General features: G+C 48.6%; 1 protein-coding gene across 5 annotated transcripts in view; it reads left to right on the top strand.

Moving 5' to 3' along the window:
* Positions 1 to 4797: 4797 nt before the first annotated feature.
* ACSL1 (acyl-CoA synthetase long chain family member 1) overlaps positions 4798 to 19426 on the top strand; it is a 72154-nt gene continuing 57525 nt past the window's right edge. Inside the window, exons 1-2 of one of the 5 annotated variants that reach the window (XM_082680539.1) lie at positions 4808 to 4938; positions 16089 to 16553. The gene's annotated coding sequence lies outside the window, so the exon portion shown is untranslated. Of the gene's footprint in view, positions 4939 to 11137; positions 11223 to 16088; positions 16554 to 16933; positions 16945 to 19426 lie in introns of those variants that run through there. The other 4 variants (XM_082680540.1, XM_082680537.1, XM_082680535.1 and 1 more) reach the window with 4 other exon arrangements.

Below are 19426 nucleotides of genomic sequence, written 5' to 3'. Positions count from 1 at the left end.
TGACATATATACTCTAATATGTATAAAATGGATAACTAATGAGAACCTGCTGTATAAAAAGATAAATAAAATTCTAAAATTCAATAAATAAATAAATAAAAATTTTTTTTAAAAAATGAAGATAAAAACAGTAAAAAAGAAAAGAGAGATAACTAATAAGAACCTGCTGTATAAAAAAATAAATAAAATTAAATTAAAAAAAAAGAGACACATGCACCCCAATGTTCATTGCAGCAGTATTCACAATAGCCAGGTCATGGCAGCAACCTAAATGCCCATCGACAGACGAATGGATAAAGAAGATGTGGTACATATATACAATGGAATATTACTCAGCCATAAAAAGAACAAAACTGGGTCATTTGTAGAGAAGTGTATGGACCTAGAGACTGTCATACAGAGTAAAGTAAGTCAGAAGGAGAAAAACAAATATCGTATATTAACACATATATGTGGAATCTAGAAAAATGATACAGATGAACCGATTTGCAAGGCAGAAACAGAGGCACAGATGTAGAGAACAAACGTATGGACACCAAGGAGGAGAGCGGGGGGCGGGGTGGGATGAACTGGGAGATTGGGATGGACATATATACACTAATATGTATGAAATAGATAACTAATAAGAACCTGCTGCATAAAAAATAAAATTCAAGAATAAAAAAATTAAAGAAAAGAAAGCAAAAACTAAAAGCAAATATACCATACTAATGTTAGATATTAATAATAGCAGAAATTGGGTGTGGGGTTTATGGAAATTCTGCAATTTTTCTGTAAATCTAAAACTGTTCTAAAAAATAAATTTTAGGACTTCCCTGGTGGTGCAGTGGTTAAGAATCTGCCTGCCAATGCAGGGGACACAGATTTGAGCCCTGGTCCAGGAAGATCCCACATGCCACGGAGCAACTAAGCCCATGCGCCACAACTATTGAGCCTGTGCTCTAGAGTCCGCGAGCCACAACTACTGAGCCCATGTGCCACAACTACTGAAGTCTGTGTGCCTAGAGCCTGTGCTCTGCAACAAGAGAAGCCACCGCAATGAGAAGCCCGCGCACCGCAATGAAGAGTAGCCCCCGCTCGCCACAACTAGAGAAAGCCCGCGTGCAGCAATGAAGACCCAACGCAGACATAAATAAATATTTTTAAAAATAGAGATTATTTTAAATAAATAAATAAACTTTTAAAAAATCTCATATAAAGAAGCAATTAATGAGTATGCAGCCAAAATGGTAGGGGTAAAAACTTATTATAGAGGTCGGAAAAAATTGATAAAATGTTTAGATTTCTCCTAGTTTTTGTGAAGTGTATGGTGTTATAAAGTTTTAAAATTTGAAATTTATTTTTATTTCTTGTTTCAATCTATTGAAACTTTCTCTTTTGTATTCAACTTTGTAATTTTCTTAATGAGGCCCCCTAAATTACATAAACTTCCAGTTCCACAAAACCTGGATCCATGCTTGTTTGATCATGTGTGAATAGTTAGAAAAGTATGTCCAGTTCAACAACTGAGTACGTACTGTGTGTAAATAGCATGCTAGGACTTGCATAGGCGTGTGGGGTGGTGGTGGTTTATGAAAATAGGATACAGTGCCTGCTCTCCAGACACAGTTTCATGGGGGAGACAGTTATATGTCTAACGTAGATGTCTACTGATGCCAACCCTTTCTTTAACCATCCACCTCCCAAGGTCTGGAAGTAAAAACACATTGGCCATTATTACTTACTTTATTTATTTTAGCTGTGCCGGGTCTTAGTTGCATAACGCAGGATCTTCATTGTGGCATGCGGGATTTTTTAGTTGCAGCATACAAACTCTTAGTTGTGGCATGCATGCGAGATGTAGTTCCCCGACCAGGGATCAATCCTGGGCCCCCTGCATTGGGAGCGCATAGTCTTACCCACTGGACCACCAGGGAAGTCCCAGCCATTTTTTTTTAATTGTTCATACATTTAAAAAAATTTTTTATTGGAATATAGTTGCTTTACAATCCAGCCATTATTAACTGATGTGGCTTAGTTCAGAGGACCATGCTCAAAAGCAACAGATGTAGACGATTAATAATCATCACAACTTCACAGGGGGCAACTGCAAGTGAGGGCTTTGGAGACAAGGCCATTGTCAACCTGCCCCTCAGCTTGTCTCCAAAGGATGACTTTGACTCACTTTAGCTTCTCTAGAAGATTGATGTAGATTTAGATCTAGCTGGAATTAGCCACAAAATTCTAATCAAGTCAAAATGTAAAGGGGGTGAGAACAACTGAGAAGACTCAAGCTTCTGTTAGGAAATTCGTTGCACTGAAACATCCAGTTGGCTCTTGGTCGCTCAGGTAGAGAGTCTTTTGGAAGAAATAAAGTAGAAAAGAGGTTTGAGACTGGATTCCTACTTCTACGCGAGTCACAAAATGGAACCCCCAGCTGTGGAGGTCACAGGACAACCCCATAAACTGTGAAAGTTTTTGAAATGATTACAGAGCAAAGGCTTTTTAAAAAGTCTTTGTGACCACCTAGAAGAGTGGGATAGGGAGGGTGGGAGGGAGATGCAAGAGGGAGGGGATATGGGGATATATGTATATGTATAGCTGATTCACTTTGTTATACAGCAGAAACTAATACAACATTGTAAAGCAATTATACTCCAATCAAGATGTTAAAAAGAAGTGTTAGTGCCGAAAAGGACCTGAGAAATTATTTCTTCTAGCCCCCTTAATTCCTGAGGGGAAACCTGGACTTCTGGGGAGTGAAGTTGCTTCCCAGCGTCACAGAGTAGCTTCTGCCAGCGGGCTAGGAATCGAGATGCAATCCCCGGTCGTGTGCCGGTCCCAGTCTAGAGCCTGAATTAAGGGCTAGAACCCAGGGACAGGCATGCTCATTAGGAGAAAAGTGTCCCTGGAGAGGGAAGGGATAAGAGGAGGCAGCCAATGACAACTGTGACATGTTATGGGTGGAATTGAGGGCCCCCCCCATTTATACGTTGAAGTATTAACCCCTAGGACCTCAGAATGTGACCTTATCTGGAGATAGAGTCTTTACAGAGGTAATCATGTTAAAGTGGGGTCATTATTGTGGACCCTAATCCAGTTGGACTGGTGTCCTTATATGGAGAAATCTGGACACAGGCACATATGGAGGGAGAGCCACACAAAGAGACATAGGGAGAGGACGGCTCTAGAGAGAGGCCTGGAACAGAGTCTCCCCACACAGCCTTCAGAGGGAACCAACTCTGCTCTCACCTTGATTTTGAACATCTAGCCTCCAGAACTGTAAGACGATACTTTTCTGTTGCTTAAGACACCCAGTTTGTGGCACTTGGTTATGGTTGCCCCAGCAAACTAATGCACCACAGACCTTGGGAAGCATCTGAGGAGGCACCGTGGCTGAAGGACCGGCAGGAGAAGTCAGGGGGCAAAGGAGGGGCTGAAATGATGAAATTATGGGTGCGGAGAAGGAGACACAGGCAGAGATCTAAATCCAGGATTAGCAAGTGGAAACCCATACAAACGAAAGTGGAGTCCATTTTTTTCTTTTAAGTGGAGAGTCAAGATCTAGCAGATCTAGATGAGAAGGGAGCCTAGGAGAAGTGAGCTGTTATAGAGGCCACCGGGGTGTGGGCTGCCTCACCATCAGCTTCTGGAGCAGTGAGAGAAGCCCAGGGGGAAGTCCTTAGGAGATTATCGTGGAGTCAGCTGCAGTCCGCTTTGAGGTCTCCGTGAGCACAAGTTCACCAGAATGTTAAGTACAAGTACACTTGCACGGCCTGACTATTATGGACGTGCTCTGGAGGCCGACTGCCTGAGTTCCCAGTGACTTTTGCCCTCACTAGCATTCAACCTCTCTGGGCCTCAGTTTCTGAATCTGAAAAGGGAATAATGACTGCACCCACCTCATAGGGTTATGATGAAGATTCAATAAAATAATGTGTGTGAAATGTTTCAGTAAAAGTTATCTGTCATTATTAGAGGTGTTTATTACAACAATAATTCTTCTCCTGCCTCCAATTCCAAGCAGTACTAGATAAGTGCCCTCCACGCACTGCGGGGCACAAGCGCCACTGTAACTGGGACCACCGGTATTAGAGGTTAAGGATACTGGCAGGCCACAGGTGCTAAGAGGAAAAATAACATTTGGGCTCCGAGCCTGAAAAAAATTGCGTTGGCTTCTGAAAGCCCCAAATCGGCATCGCATGCTCGCAGACAGAAGTCCTCAAAATAGCACAGCCAGGACTGAGCAGTGGACAGGCCACAAGAATTGTCAGGTGAACACCGCCCTTGAGCGATGTCGAGCATGCGCTCTGCTCCACCTATACCTGGGCTCATCTGTCCGGGTTGCTTCATGTCCAGGGCTCTGCAGAAATCCAGACGAGAGCCTTCCCAGCCAGGGAGTGTGGCGAAACTCTATGTGGGGGCTGTAGTGAAATCAGGTTAAAAGGGGTTACGCACGTCGCTGCCAACGAAAATAGGAAAGGAAAGTCCTCGGGCCCCCAGGGCCCCTCCCTGCAAAAGCCCCCTCCCGCCAAGGAGTCAGCGGGGCACGCGGTTGCGGGTGGAAAACGCAAAACGGCGTTTCCCGGACGCCGCAGCACCGCAGCCTTCCGGGCTGAGCCACCACAATTTACCCCTTGCCCTTCCTCGGACTCATTACGAAATCCACGGCAGTTCGGACGACTAGAGATACGTGTGCCCCGGGACACTCCGTGCCCTCCCGGCATGCGCGCGACCAGACGGGAAGGCGAGCACGCGGCGGGCGGGGCGGGGCGGGGCCTGAGGGCGGGGCGGGCGCGGCAAGAGCACCCGCCGCAGCCTGGCTCCAAGGCGGCGGGGCGTGGGGCGTAGCCAGCCACGCAGTGGCGGCGGCCCCCTTAAATAGGATCCGAAGTCGGCTCGGGGTCAGCAGTGGGCTGCGGTGACAGCCGGCGGTGCACGGCCGAGCCTGTGGAGGAGGTGAGTGCTCCTGCCGCGGGGAGCCGCATCCGTGCCCGCTGCGGCGCCGGCGTCTCGGCGGGGCGCGGGGCTGAGGCTGCCCTGCCGGCCCGAGCCCAGGAGGTTGCGGCCGCAGCGGAGGCACGCGAACAGGGCCTCGGCTCGCAGGGACGTTCCGCTTTTCCGGCCTCTGCCGCGCAGCTCCTCGGGTTCCCGCCGCAGAGGAGGCCTCCGGGCCGCCCGAGCCGCCGCCGCTTCCCGTGCCGGAGCCGGGGATGCCGGCCCGCAGCTCCCCTCGGGCGGCGCGGGTTTGGGGCTGGTGCACGGCGTGGTGCGTGTGACGCGCGCCGCCGGACCGGGTCCTTGTTTGTGTGGCGGCGGGGACCGGCCCGGCGGGAAGCCGGACCCGGAGCTGCAGATACCAGGCGATGATCCGGCGGGGCCGTGACGGTGCTCTCTGGGCCGCAGCCTCCTTCCTGCCCCCGTGGCGGGGTTTCAGGCGCTCTCGGACCGCGCGTGGAAGCATCGGAGCAGGCGGTCTCCCAGCCTCGGCGTGACGGTGGCCCCTGCGCGCAGCGCCCGCGGGAGGGTCAAAGGCAGCATCAAAAGTCTGTTGCCACCATGTGGAAATTCTCGCGGTGCTTGCAGAGGAGTGCCCATATCCGCTGCACATGGCCGTGATGGAGTCATTTAAAGAGCCTGGCATGTTTTGAAATTAGGAAGCAAAAATCATGTTATCTATTACCTTGTAGCCTAGACGGTGACTTGAATGAACAAAGAGCCTGGCATGTTTTGAAATTAGGAAGAAAAAATCATGTTATCTATTACCGTGTAGCCTAGACGGTGACTTGAATGAACACGTGCACGAGAACCGAGAGACCAGACTCCTTCCCCACCCCACTCACTTTCAAGGTTATGGAGCTTAACTAAGACCGTTATAAAAGTGCCCTTGACTTTGAAAGTTCAGACTTTTAAGCTTCTTGTTGATGCAGGAATATACAGAGTGCCCTAACTGTTAATATTCTTACTTTTATTTTTGACCTTTGCTTAGCATAAGAGAAACTGGTTAAATTTCAGTTTCTGACACAGATTTCACCTGTGATTATCTCAGTGTAAACAATTATTTGCTTAACACTTAACAAACAAAAAGCCAGTCAAAACCTCTGGTTTGATGCAGTTTTCAGATGGAGGTGGCAGGTTAGATTGGCTTAAAACTTAAAGTCTGAGTTGACAGTCTGGTTGGGTGGGCTTGAGAAGGTGGGACTTTCACCTTCGCTTGCCATCAGGGTAGAGCCAGTCCTGGGAGACCTTTTTTCTTATTCTGACTCAACTGGGAGAATCCCTTCCTAGTATGAAACTTGACTCCTCATTTGGAAAAGACTGCATTAGACCAAAGTCTTTCACAGCTAAAATTCTGTGACTAGAAAAAGCAAACCCTGAAGAGTAGCACACTTCATACCTCCCTCCCCCACTTAAAATAAGATAGACGCATCATAGACCATGTGTTACAGATTTCTGTTTTCTGCATTTGCTGTAGAATGAAAAGGCTTTTATTAAATCGCCCTTCTCTCACAATTATAAGCATGTTGACCTATTTCCTTCCCGTCTCTGTTATGCATAGTTTGGCAGTATTTTTATTATCGTTGTGAGCAGCCTGACTAAAAAGAATCTCTGGGCTTTTAAATTTGGGGCATTTAAGAGATAGATACTTGTGACAAAGGCAGGTAGAGACAGGTGTCTGTTTATATCACAAAGGTCAAGTGTTCATAACTGTCTCTGCTTCTGGTTGAGCTTTGGAATAGCTGACAGTGTACCGCATGCCACAGTGTCCTGCTTGATATCCAGGGCTGGTTACATCTTTGGTTTTTGATGTAGCTGTCTTGTGGAAGTTTGGAGGAGGGCCTGGGGAAAGATCATGTTTTGTCATTACAGCTGGGGATTTCTCCTCTCTCCCTTCAAGTTTCACTTTTCTGGAAAGAGGGAGACTGTAGGAATAGTAGTAATTTCTAGATGTGATACTCAGTAACCTTGGGGGAATAGATAATTTTTTAAGGTCGGTTGCTGAATTTATTGTGCAAATTTGCCACCTATGTCCATTATTCTTTTGCATTTACTATCTGTTATAACCAAATTCTGTCAGTGTTGACAGAATTAATCACGTTTTGTGAACAGTATTGTTTGGATGATGCAATGTGTTAGACTCCCTGTCTTAGAAAATACAAAAGAACATCCTTTAAGGCAGCTCAGAGCTGTAGTTATCCTAAGTCCTCTTCAAGCTCTGCTGTCTGACAGGCCGTGGCCAGTCAGGAGGGAGATCAAAGATGCCAGAGTTTTTATTGAAGGTTATCGGTCCAACTTGATGTGCAGACAAACACATTAGAGTCACTTTGCTTTGACACTCCTGCCTGGAGGCCAAGTCTCAGGGAACAGAGAAGGTGCCAGGTTGAGTTTGAGTTTCAACGTTCTAGTACTTAAAGGAGCTTTGGAGAGCTTTTAAACAAGCACAAGCCCCGAAGTCATAGCTGTACGTGATGAACTAGAAGGTAGAGGCAAACTTACCAGTGCTTGTGTCCGCAACTCCATGCCATTTCCTCACCCTTTCCTCATCTAAAATGCTGAATGCCAGCTCTTAAGAAATCCTAGTTTGTGTAAGCTCGAGGTGATACATAATTTGTACCACAGTGACAAGAGAAAAGGGTCACATAATTTGAGTTCGGTTCATTTTTCTGCTTTCTCACATCCTAACATTTAGGATTTCTTAACTGTGTTGGAGGCAACACAGTTATTAGTCATAACTTTTGTGGAATCAAGAGGGAAGGAGAAATATGACAGAGCCTTCTCTGAAATTTGGCCGGCTTGGAGGGGTGGCACTTTCTTTGGCCAAAAACTTAGCTGGGGGTGAGGACTCTGTTTCCCTGCTGCAGAAGAATACATGTGGCTGGAGGCCAGCGTCTTGTCTCTAGAATCTAAGATTTCAGGCCTGGTGCCTCCACGTAGTTTTCAAGTGCTAAATAAAATTTGAAAGCTGTCTAATATCTAAGTCAAAACTATTTGCCTCAGAAAATCTGTATGTATAAATAAAATTATATGTTTATATAAATACAGTATACAATAAGACATCATTTTTATAATATATACATTTAATGTTGTAATAGGAATCTATGCTTGTTATAGAAAATTTGTGAACTATAAAAAATAAATCTGGGAGTTCCCTGGTGGCCTACTGGTTAGGATTCTGGGCTTTCACTGCTGTGGCCCGGGTTCAGTCCGTGGTGGGGGAACTGAGATCCTGCAAGCTGCATGGTATGGCCAAAAAAAACCCCCAAAAACAAAAACCTCTCTTCAAGAGATTGAATATTAGTAACATTTTCATGTATTTCCTTTTGGTATTTTTCCAGATTTTTTTAAGCTTAAGTGTATATTTTTAATAGAAGATAAAACTTTTGATCAATTTTAATCACCTAAGTTATATCGTGAACAATTTTTTTCATGTTACATACTATTGAAAAAAATGAGTTTTGAAGGTGACTGCCTTCTATGGTTTACGGGATGCGCCATAATTTATTCACCTTTCCCCTATCGTTGGATATTTAGGAACAGCTGTCTATTTCAGAGCAGTTCACCAAGCTTCTTATGTATTTCAGTATATCTTTTTTTTAAGTTTGGGCAAGTTCTGCTTTAAAATTGTTGAAACTGACAATGATTTGGAAATTATTTTTATTAGTGTATGGTTTTAATGGACTTTTGGGTTCATGTGTTCTAGTCAAAAGCTGTTCAAATAAGGATTTCATGCTTTGGAAAGGTAAGTGAAAAGAAGTTAGGGCATCACAGGAGGAAATGTGGGCTGCCTTTTGCACCATTTCCTCATTCTAGAGGGACTTCTGATAAATGTATTATCTGTCCATTTGCACACTTATTTGGCCGCTGTAGAAGTTGGCACTTTCCCCACAGGTTTGTTGTGGGAAAAATATCCATATACGTAAGGGCAAAATGCCCTGAGTACCATTTATTCTTTTGTTAACCAGAGTAAAGAGAAAGTTCCTGCAGGAGCTCGTTTCTCCCTCCAGGCTCAGCTGTCAACTGCAGAGCAAGGCAGTGTCAGCTGAGTGGACAGGATGGGGGGTGATGACAGCTCATAGAGCCAAGCACTGTTCTTGGTGCTTCAGATTTGTTAACACATTAATCCTCCCACCTACCCTGTAAGGTAGGTCCTACTTTTATCCATATTTTACGGAAGGTAAAGGAGCAGGTGCAGGGATTAAGTCTCCCAAACCAGGGTTTGAACCTCGGCAGTTTGGCTTCAGGGCCGGAGCGCCTAATGGCTTGGCTCTGCTTCTTGAACTCGAGGGGTTCTTAGTCCGGGGGGGCCTGGAAAGTTCTAGGTTATCCAGCAAGACTGAGGACAGAGCTGGTTCTTCTTCCGTATCATTGCTCCTTGGTCATCCCCTATCTCATTCACACGCTGTCTTTACTACCAGCGGGCTGAAACGACAACAGATTTTGATTCAGCTCCATTCGGCGAGTGACGAGATCACTTGTTACACAGCTGTGACGTTCTAGAAAATTAAAGAGTAAAAGGCTTTGCGTGCCCTGGAAGTTAGTCTTGTTCTAGATCGCGCTGGAGACTTTTAATAGACAAGAGAATAGAATTGTGGATTTGCAGGGTTTGAAGGCACAGAGGTATAGTCCAGTGGTTATGGCCTCCTTTCCCCAGGACAATTTTAGGCAGAACCCCAATATATGAAATAAATAAAAGCAGGGCTGCCATGGTTTAAGGAGGGAGGGGTGGGAATCCCAGATCACAGAGACTCGAGACGCGGCTGCTTCCTCACCTCTGAGACACTCCAGCGCACCCCAGGTTCCCTGGGTCCCTGAGCCTAACTCACTCATCGCCCGATGCAGTACCTGGTGCAGGAGAGGAGGTGACTTACCAAGGTTACACACACTGTGTTCCCCTCGGGCCGTGACACACATGGCGTTTGTCCCTGGGCCCTATGCCTGTTCGAGGAACGGCTGGACCTCGGGGTCATCCTTGACTTGTGCCCCAAGATCCTGCCAGTCAGCAGGTCCTGCTTATTCTGTACCGTGCTGCCCAGCACACACACATTTCTTCCTTTCATTGTCCATGTCACTGCCCTGATCCAGAGTCTGTCACCTCCAGTTTAGACAGCAAAAGTCCTTAGTTAAAAAAAGAAGGGGAGGATGATGACTCTTCCTAACACAGAGTTCGGATCGAATCCCTCCTCCGCCCGGAAGCCTTCCAGGGCCCCTCTGGAAGGCCCCAAGTCTTCACGTAGTTTGGCTCTCGGGGGCTTCTGGGGTCTGGTTCCAACCTGCTGTTTCCCATGAGTCTCCCAAACCACCACGAGCTGGGACTTTTTTTTGTTTGTTTTGTTTTGTTTTTTTTGCGGTACGCGGGCCTCTCACTGCTGTGGCCTCTCCCGTTGGCGGAGCACAGGCTCCGGACGCGCAGGCTCAGCGGCCACGGCTCATGGGCCCAGCCGCTCCGTGGCATGTGGGATCTTCCCGGACCAGGGCACGAACCCGTGTCCCCTGCATCGGCAGGCAGACTCCCAACCACTGCGCCACCAGGGAAGCCCAAGCTGGGACTTTTGGAAAGAGACTCTGGTGGCACAGGGTTGAACCAAGGCCTCTGCACCCATTACTCTGTCTTCCACCCAACTCACCGTCCCGTGCCCCGGACGCGTGCCCACCGTCCCCCGTCTGCAGTGACGTTCTTCATCCCACCCTCGTTGCCCATCGCTCCACTCTTCAGAGGCACTTTCCCCAGAGGGACCGTCGCCGTCCTCAGACTCCACATCACTCACTGAAACCCTCGGCTGACAGCAACTGGTGGTTAAAATGATGAAACACTCCCATTCCGGTTAGAAGACAGCTGCTACCCCAAGAGCCCTCACCCCTAATTCAGAAACTGTAGAGTTAGCGCCTGGCCGGGGAGGCTCTCCTGAACCCTGTTCTGGTGGTCGGCCTCCTTCTTTTCCAGTTGCTTGGTGCCAGGCTGTACTGGTTTCCCCGCGTTTTGAGCGCCCCCCAGCGCCCTTCCTTTGCCTCTTCGTACGCGCATAGCTCGCTCTCGCACTAGGTCCCCCAGCCACGCCCTGAGCTCTGTGCATTTAGGAGACCTAGTCACCGTTTTTTCTGTTTTCAGCAGCGTTTAACACAGGGCCTCGCTGCCAGTAAGTGCTTAGTGTTACCTGATGATTGATTGAGACCAGGAGACATTCAGATGGACAGATGTCTCATAGACGGTGTCACTGACAAGAATGTACATTTCATCGTTCCAGGTTTGTATGTTATGATCCTGTGCAAGGCTTAGATCTTGTAGCTGAGATCAAGGCGTTGAAAATCTCCGGAGGCGCCCCAGACTGAGTAGCTGGCAGGGACCTTGCTGTCACACCATCCAACCAACCAGCTCACCGGGGAGGGACCCGCAATGCAGAGGGTATGCCCAGCAGCCCAAGCAGGCTAGATGCCGGAGGCGGTGCCGGGCTGTGTTTCCCCTCCTGGCATGAGTCAGAGAGCAGCACGTCAGACTCCAGGGCCTCTCTGCAGGGCACGCAGGGACTCTAGCTGAGGTCCCGGGACAGACCGCCTCCGATGAGCCAGGCCCTTAGCCTGCCAGGGCCCTTGCCTAGAGTCTCCTTCCTCCAGAGCAGCCCGCTCAGTCCGCTTGGCCTCGGCACTAGCCCGGGTGCCTGTGACGTGTGCTGTACTGCCCTCCCCGGCACGCTTCTTTCCATCACAGGGCGACGCGGAGTATTTTTGTCTCCCCCTGGATAGAAAGTCCGTGTGCAGCTTGGGCCGGCACTGTTACCCTGCGTCCTGGGCGCCGCGGGCTTTTGCAGGCGCTCCGGTTAGCAGTTGTATTTACCGCTGCCCGTAGTCGGGAACTGACAGAGACTCTAGCCAGGCAGGTGACAGAGAGGAGGTGGGGCGCTGGTCTCCAAGATGGGGTGCATGTGCCCCAGGTTGGGGAGACCATCTATAAGGGTGCAGGTGGATGTATTAGAACTTCTGTAGATATTTATTTTTTAGCGTTCTTTTTAAATTCATAATTGTATGTTTCATAATGTTCAGAAAATATTTGTACATGTATACAGTTTATAAATAAGTGCATCTACATATCAGGGATACATTTACTTATGATTTTTGATGCATTGTCAGAAGTTTAGAGAGTCAGAAAATTAACTCCTTCTCTGCCACCAGTAGGGCAAGACCCCTCCAAATGCCATTGTTAAAAGAAAGGAATTTGTTAGTTAAGGGGGGATAGACACTGCTTTGTGACACTGGGTTGTGATTCGTGTCAAATTAGCCTCTGACTTTAGGAGAGCCAGGTTAAATCTGGAAGATGTTTTGCCTTTGGCCAAAACTTGACAATGTAGAAAGAAGCATCTTTAGGACAAGGATTTCATTTTTTTCTGTTTTATTCATTCACTCCTGTGCGTCAGGCAGTGCTTGATGTAGAGTGGGTGCTGCCTAAATATTCTCAGTGTGTACATATGTACCTTTTTCTTGCAGGACAATTAAATATCATGCTGGGTTGGCCACTTCAAGTCAATATTTGAGTTGGCTGTCTTTGTTTAAACCTTTGGTCAGTGGCAGGTTACAGCATCTGTGCCCGTTTTACTCCTCTTAACTAAGTTCTCAAAGCTGTAGGATCGTAGAGCTAAAAGGATCGTAGAGCTAAAACGGGCCTCAGAAGTGTCACTTGAATGATAAGAAGTTTGGGATTTCCTTTTAAATTGTTTTTTAAGAATGAAACAATGCTGACAAGATGTTGATCATTATTGAAACTGAAGTTGGGGTTATTATGGGTACATGGTGGCTTCTTATACTACCCTGTATACTTTTGAATAGATTTGGAAATTTTCATAATAAAAATTTAAACAAAACATAAAGGGAAAATAAAGACCCCCAACTAGCATCACCTGTTCCGAGGAGGTACGGCCAGATGGGACAATCTCTTTTTTTTCCCTTCCTTCTTTTAAACACTGGGTCATTATTCTATAATCCTCTGTAACTGGTTAGATTCGTTTTGTCTTTAGCTTCCCCAGGGCTAATCACCTCTTATAGTTACCTGAACTCTGAGTGTAACCCTCGCTCACCGAGGCCTCCCTCATCCCTTCTCACACAGTGAGCCAAATCCTGCTTGAACCTTTTCTCTGTTTCTCCTGTCGCTTTCCTGCCGCACCACTGACGGTGTCCCCAGAGCTGAGATCTGTCAACGCTCAAAAGTGGATTTCTTCCAAGTTTGGGAGTAGCTGGCCTTGCTCTCTCTCTGGGTAGAAATCTGCCTTTTATTCTGTGTTCCACTCACCCCTGCTTTGTTAGCCATTTCTCTGGTTTATCTGTCCCTTTGGAACCTTGGTCTGTTTTCAGAGGTGTAAGTATCTCTACCCAACCTTGTGTCCCCTCAGCCTGCTTATCCAGGTCACTGACATTTGCAACCTCTGGGAGCTGCAAGGGCTGGTCCTGCTTCCCTCTGGCTCCTGCACCAGCTTTGCTCAGACTGCCGCCAGGCTGCTCTCCTGGGAGAGAGGCGTGTCGGGGCCTCTGGTCTATGTCACTGTTGTCCTTAACCTACCCGCCACCCCGAGTGCTGCCAGCACAGGCCGGGCCTTGATGTTTCCCCACCCCCAGCTGCCTCTGCCTGTTCCTGTCTGGCTCTCGGCTCGCTGGACCGCCCTCCCTCTGTGCTCCAGCCCATACACAGTGCTTTCTCCCCTCTGGCTCCTGGAGCCCAGGGCCCTGCATAGTTTGGTTAACTCCTGCAGGTGCGTTAACTCCTGCAGGTGCATTAACTCCTGCAGGTGCGTTAACTCCTGCAGGTGAGTTAACTCCTGCAGGTGCGTTAACTCCTGCAGGTGTGTTAACTCTTACAGGTTAGGGCAGACGGTGAGAGCTTAGATATATATTTTCTGGGAGGGGCTTTCACCCCATCTGTCACTTTGCTGGAAGGACAGGTTACCACCCAGGGCCCTTTCTGGAGCAGGTGGGAAATACATAAATACAGGAGGAAATGAACTGACCTGACCTAGTTATAGCTTGTTTATCTTGAGAAACTAAAAAAAAAAAAAAAATACAGCAAAGTACAAAGAGTAATAAAACCATAAAACAAATACCCATAGAATTGATGGGGGCTTTTTTTCTTTTCTTTTTTTTTTTTTTTTTTTTTGCGGTACGCGGGCCTCTCACTGTTGTGGCCTCTCCCGTTGCGGAACACAGGCTCCGGACGCGCAGGCTCAGCGGCCATGGCTCACGGGCCCAGCCGCTCCGCGGCATGTGGGATCTTCCCGGACCGGGGCACGAATCCGTGTCCACTGCATCGGCAGGCGGACTCTCAACCACTGCGCCACCAGGGAAGCCCTGATGGTTTTTTTTAACAATGGACTGTTTTCTTTTTATGTCCTTCCATCACCCGGAGTTTCTGGGTGGGTGGGATCCTGTTATTTAGTCCCAAGTGCCAGGACTGCCCGGCCAGCTTTTGCCTCCTTGAGCATCACCTTGGAGATGCTCTGTGGTGTTGGAGACAGAAGGGGCGGAGCTTCCCTCTGTTCCCCCTCCCTTCCTTGTCCCCCGGGGGCCTGCGCAGGCAGCAGGGGGCTGGCTCAGGTTTTGCAGCTCACGGGGCACAGCCAGTACCTGGACAGAGAGCTCCGTGCCTGTGGGTCTAGCGTTCTTTCATGATTCTGTTCTGCCCCCTCCCATAGCCACTACCGGAAGTTGCTAGCTTTGGACAGAGCATCTGAAGGGACCCCAGGACTTCGGTGCCTTCTCTGTGTGCAGCTGCTCAAACAAATGGACCTCCTCCTGGTCCTGAGGCCCTTAGAGGAGGGCCCCTGCCAGCTGGGTCCAGCCCTGGTCATTGTGAAAGACGTGGGTCCTGTTTCCTGTTCGATTGTTGTCCCCTCCTCTCGGGGAGCCTTCTGCTTCGGGGTTTACTTTGTGGTTCATTACATGCCAGGAAGGTAGAGAATCTTTTCTTCTGGATTGTTTAGTGGCCACAGGAATTTTATTTCTTCTCCAGCTATTATCATAACAGGCTCTCCTTGTGTTGCCTGACTGCCCCATACCACGGTGTCATTCTCTGTGACATGCAGGCCCCCAGACGTAATCAGGACCCTCCGTGTGCCCAGATCAGCTGAAACAACATGCCTGTCAGACCCACTGATGAGCGGGAAGCCTCGCCTGCAGGAGCCTCTTCTGTCTTGGTTCTCGCAGAAGCCTGGGCCCAGCCTAACAAACAGCCGCCCGGTCTCCAGCCGCTGAAGCAGAGCCGGCGGACTGTGGGTCTGCTCTGTCCAGGGCCGTTCCCTTCTCTGGCTCTTCCTGGGAAACAGCCCTGCCCCGTCGTGACTCGTATCTAGATACCACTTAACAGTAGTGAATCGCTGTTTGAAGACCAGTGGAAACATCTTGCTTCTCTTCGGAATGTTTTTTTTGAATGGAAACATTTCCTCTTAAATCCATGCCACTAAAATTTCACCCTGACAGAGAGGCTTTTAGGTGACCTGCATATCTTCACCAGGCAGGGCCTGACTATAATTATCGTTTTCCCAAGTGGATGTGCCTGACAGGTCTCTGTATCTGTGTTGAAGAGAGAAAGGAGGAGAGCTGTGCTTGGTGGTTTTTTTTCTCTCTGGGGAATGCTGGACAGGTCCTGCTTCGAGCATTCCTTGCATCCCAGATGGCCACCCACCCGTCCACGCCCTGGGCCTTTCTAAGGGCTCCTCATGCCAGCCCGCCATTGTGTTCCAGCCCCTGGGCAGTTTCTGTGGTTGGGAGGATTTGCTTTCCTTTCAGAGATAAAACTCACTTACAGAAGTTGGTGGCCAGCCCTGGGGTCAGGCTCTGGACTCAGCCCTTCCGCTGGCATTGGCTGTTCTATTTAAGAAAGGGGTTTGCTGTCTTGTCTTCCTCATGGGCAGCCTTGATTTGTTGTAAACTAACCTGCAATCACATGTCTGAATGGATTTCTACAAAGGAGAAGTGAGGACCCTTGCCCTTAGATGACCTTGGGGGTGACATCATACATAAGTGAAAGAGTTTGAGAAATAGGCAATGGGAAGATGGGAAAATGGACATTCTGAGGTAGCCTCTCCGTCAGTGGCTTACCGCCCTGTCTGCTGGTTTGTTTCTTTCCCCTTCAGGTCCCCTGGAAGGTGCTGCTTCCTCCCAGCTCACTGCCTCATAGCAGCAGCGAGGGTGCCAAGGGAAGATGCTGAAGTTTGGAAATGGCCTGAACACCCGCCTTCTCTTTGGAGAATCACAGCTCTGTGTACACATCTTCCAGAGGCTTGCAGTGGAGAACTGGGCAGAATCAGAGGGTCGTTCGTGACTCAGGAGATGTTTAGGAAGCACCTGTTCTGGGCAGGGCACCATGTTAAGCACTGAGGGCATCTTGAGACGGTTGGGCCAGGGCTCTGGTCCATGAGGAGGGGTAGCCTCTCCCCAAGGGAAGCATACACTCGCCATAAGCGCAAAACAGGAGACGCTAAGGACCACACGAGGGCTACAACTAAAGCATTCCTGGAATTCAGAGGAAGGACTCCCGGCTTCTGACTGAGTGGGTCCTGTAAGAATTTATTCGGGAAAGCAGCCTCTGGCCTATTTGGGTAGGATTTGGACATTTTTTTTTTTTTTTCTGGCTGCGTTGGGTCTTCGCTGCTGTGCGCAGGGTCCCTCTAGCTGCGGCGAGCAGGGGGACACTCTCCGCTGCAGTGCGCAGGCCTCTCATTGTGGTGGCCTCTCCTGCTGCAGAGCACGGGCTCTAGGCACGCGGGCCCCAGTGGTTGTGGCTCACAGGCTCAGTAGTTCTGGCTCGCAGGCTCTAGAGCGCAGGCTCAGTAGTTGTGGTGCACGGGCCCAGCTGCTCCGTGGCATGTGAGATCTTCCCGGACCAGGGCTCGAACCCACATCCCCTGCACTGGCAGGCGGACTCTCAGCCACTGCGCCACCAGGGAAGCCCTGGACATCTTAAAGCAGGACCAGGGAGGAGAGCTGTAGGTGAGGGGGACTGCGGAGTGGGTTTGGAGGCACAGGGACCTTCTTCTGGGCTTTGGGGGGCTCGTACGGTGCAGCAAGGGCAGGGGTGCCTAGGAGGAATGGAGGTGGCGTGCGCTGTGACACCTGCCTCCGTGGCAGCCCTGAGGCTGGGTTGGCAGAGAAGCCCGGAGGACAGGGGGAGAGGGGGGATCGCCCTTCCACTTGCCCCAGGACGAGGGCCTAGAGATGCCTCATGGCCACCTCCGCACTTCATGGCTCCACCACCATTCTCCAGACTCCAAAACTCACCTTCCAATTCCTTCTCTTTTTTCCATTTATATCCACTTAGTTACTGAATCCTGGTACATATTTTTTTTTCAGTGATTAAATTTTTTTAAATTCTGGTAAAATATGAGTAATATAAAATTTACCATTTTAACCATTGCTAAGTGTGCAATTCCGTGGCGCTAAGTGTGCAATTCCGTGGCGTTAAGTGTGCAATTCTGTGGCGTTAAGTGTGCCATTCCGTGGCGTTACGTACATTTCCAGCGTTGTATAACCATCACCACACTCTAGTCCAGAATTTCTCATCTTCCGAAGCAGAAACTGTACTGTGAAGCAGTAAACCCCCCACCCCCGTGTGTCTTTTTCTGTCTCCATGATTCACCTATTTTAGGCCCCTGGTATAAGCAGAATCGTATGGTATGCGTCCTTTTGTGTCTGGCTTCTCTCACTTGGCATGACGTTTTCAAGGTTCACCCACGTCATGGCGTGTATCAGAATTGCCGTCTTTTGTAAAGGCTGAAGAATATTCCATCGTGTGCATGCACCGCATTCTGTTTATCTCTTCACCTGTGGGTGGACATTGGGGGTCACATCCCAGCTTTTTAAAGCCCCATGTGTCCTCGCTTTTTGTCATCCTCTGCATTGTGTCCCACCTTTGTGTAGATTTGAATCACCGTGTGCCTGGGTGCCAGCACTTGCCTCTTAAGGTCCAGTGGCCTTGCCCTCAACCCAGCCTCTAGTCCTGTTCTTGTGTGGCGCTGGGGAGGGACTTGACCTTCCCCGCACGGTTTCCTGGTCTTTGCATTGACAGTAACAACTCCGTGCAGTGAGGACTGTTACTACACGTGCTCTCATGGGTGACTGCTTCACACCGGCCTGACACGTGCTACGTGCTTCACTCACAGTGGCCTCACAGACATCGTAACCTCACGCTGATTTCCCCAAACATCTTCCTTCCCATCTCCCGTGCAGCTTACCCTGTCATGCGTTCCGGATTAACTTGCTCCAAATCCTTGAGCTGAGGTGGGGAGCTGCTTCTCATCCCCGGAGCCTGAAGTTACGCTCATTTTCTTAGGCCACACTCACCTCCTGCGTCCACACACAGCTCCCCCGAGACGGTGTGATGGTGTCCACAGTTTCTTTTGCACCTACTGGCACCTTGTTATTCTCTATTTTCTGTCTGTATTGTTGTTATGCAGTTTACTTCCAAGCCTCATGAATGGCGTCTGCAAGTTTTCGAAGTTTGTACCTCCAAGTGGATATTAAATCATGTACGTGTCCAATAGAAGGTGAAGTTTTCCCAAACCCTCTTTCAGTCCTCACGTTAAAGTCTTACCAAGCCTTTCACGCTACAGAGTGCTCTCTCGCGCACTTTATTTTGAACAACATCAGTAGAGGGGCACCCAGTCTTTTTTTTCATTTATTTATTTTATTTATTTATTTTTGTTTGCGTTGGGTCTTCGTTGCTGCACACGGGCTTTCTCTAGTTGCGGCGAGAGGGGGCTGCTGTTCGTTGTGGTGCGTGGGCTTCTCATTGCGGTGGCTTCTCTTGTTGTGGAGCACGGGCTCTAGGCACGCAGGCTTCAGTAGTTGTGGCTTTTGGGCTCTAGAGCGCAGGCTCAGTAGTTGTGGCGCACGGGCATAGTTGCTCCGTGGCATGTGGGATCTTCCCGGACCAGGGCTCGAACCCGTGTCAATGCAGGCGGATTCTCAACCACTGCGCCACCAGGGAAGCCTGGGCACCCTGTCTTGAAGCCACACCTCCCAATCCAAATCTTGGGTTCTTGTAAAAGTCTAAGGCAAAGAAATTGAATGCTGGCTGGGTAATTACTTCTGGGGGTTGGACTTTACAAAGGCAAGCGTTGGATATTATTATAAAAACCTTTTAAACATCAGTTTAAAAAGCAGTGAAGTATGTGGTTTAGTTATATGAATATGGACCCATAGGACAGATTTTTTTTTTTTTAACTGTCCTAACATTATACAGATGTGGTCCTGTGACCTGGGAGAATTTTTGCAGTGGTAGCTGCAGATGGGAGTTCAAAAAATGCTTCCACTTAACCAGCTTAAATGGAAGAGAAAAATGTGAAGATAGGCCACAGAAAACTGTTAATCCTCAAAATGTGGCTTTGGAGATTCTGAAGACCCTGTTGGAAGAAGCATGTTCAAAGACTTTGAATAAAATATTAATGAAATGTGAATAGAAAACCAGTAAATA

The sequence above is a fragment of the Grampus griseus genome (assembly GCF_964374135.1).
Source record: "Grampus griseus genome assembly, chromosome: 21".
Lineage (NCBI taxonomy): Eukaryota > Metazoa > Chordata > Mammalia > Artiodactyla > Delphinidae > Grampus > Grampus griseus.
Note: the sequence above shows the minus strand (reverse complement) of the source record. Positions and strands in the feature narration are given on the sequence as shown.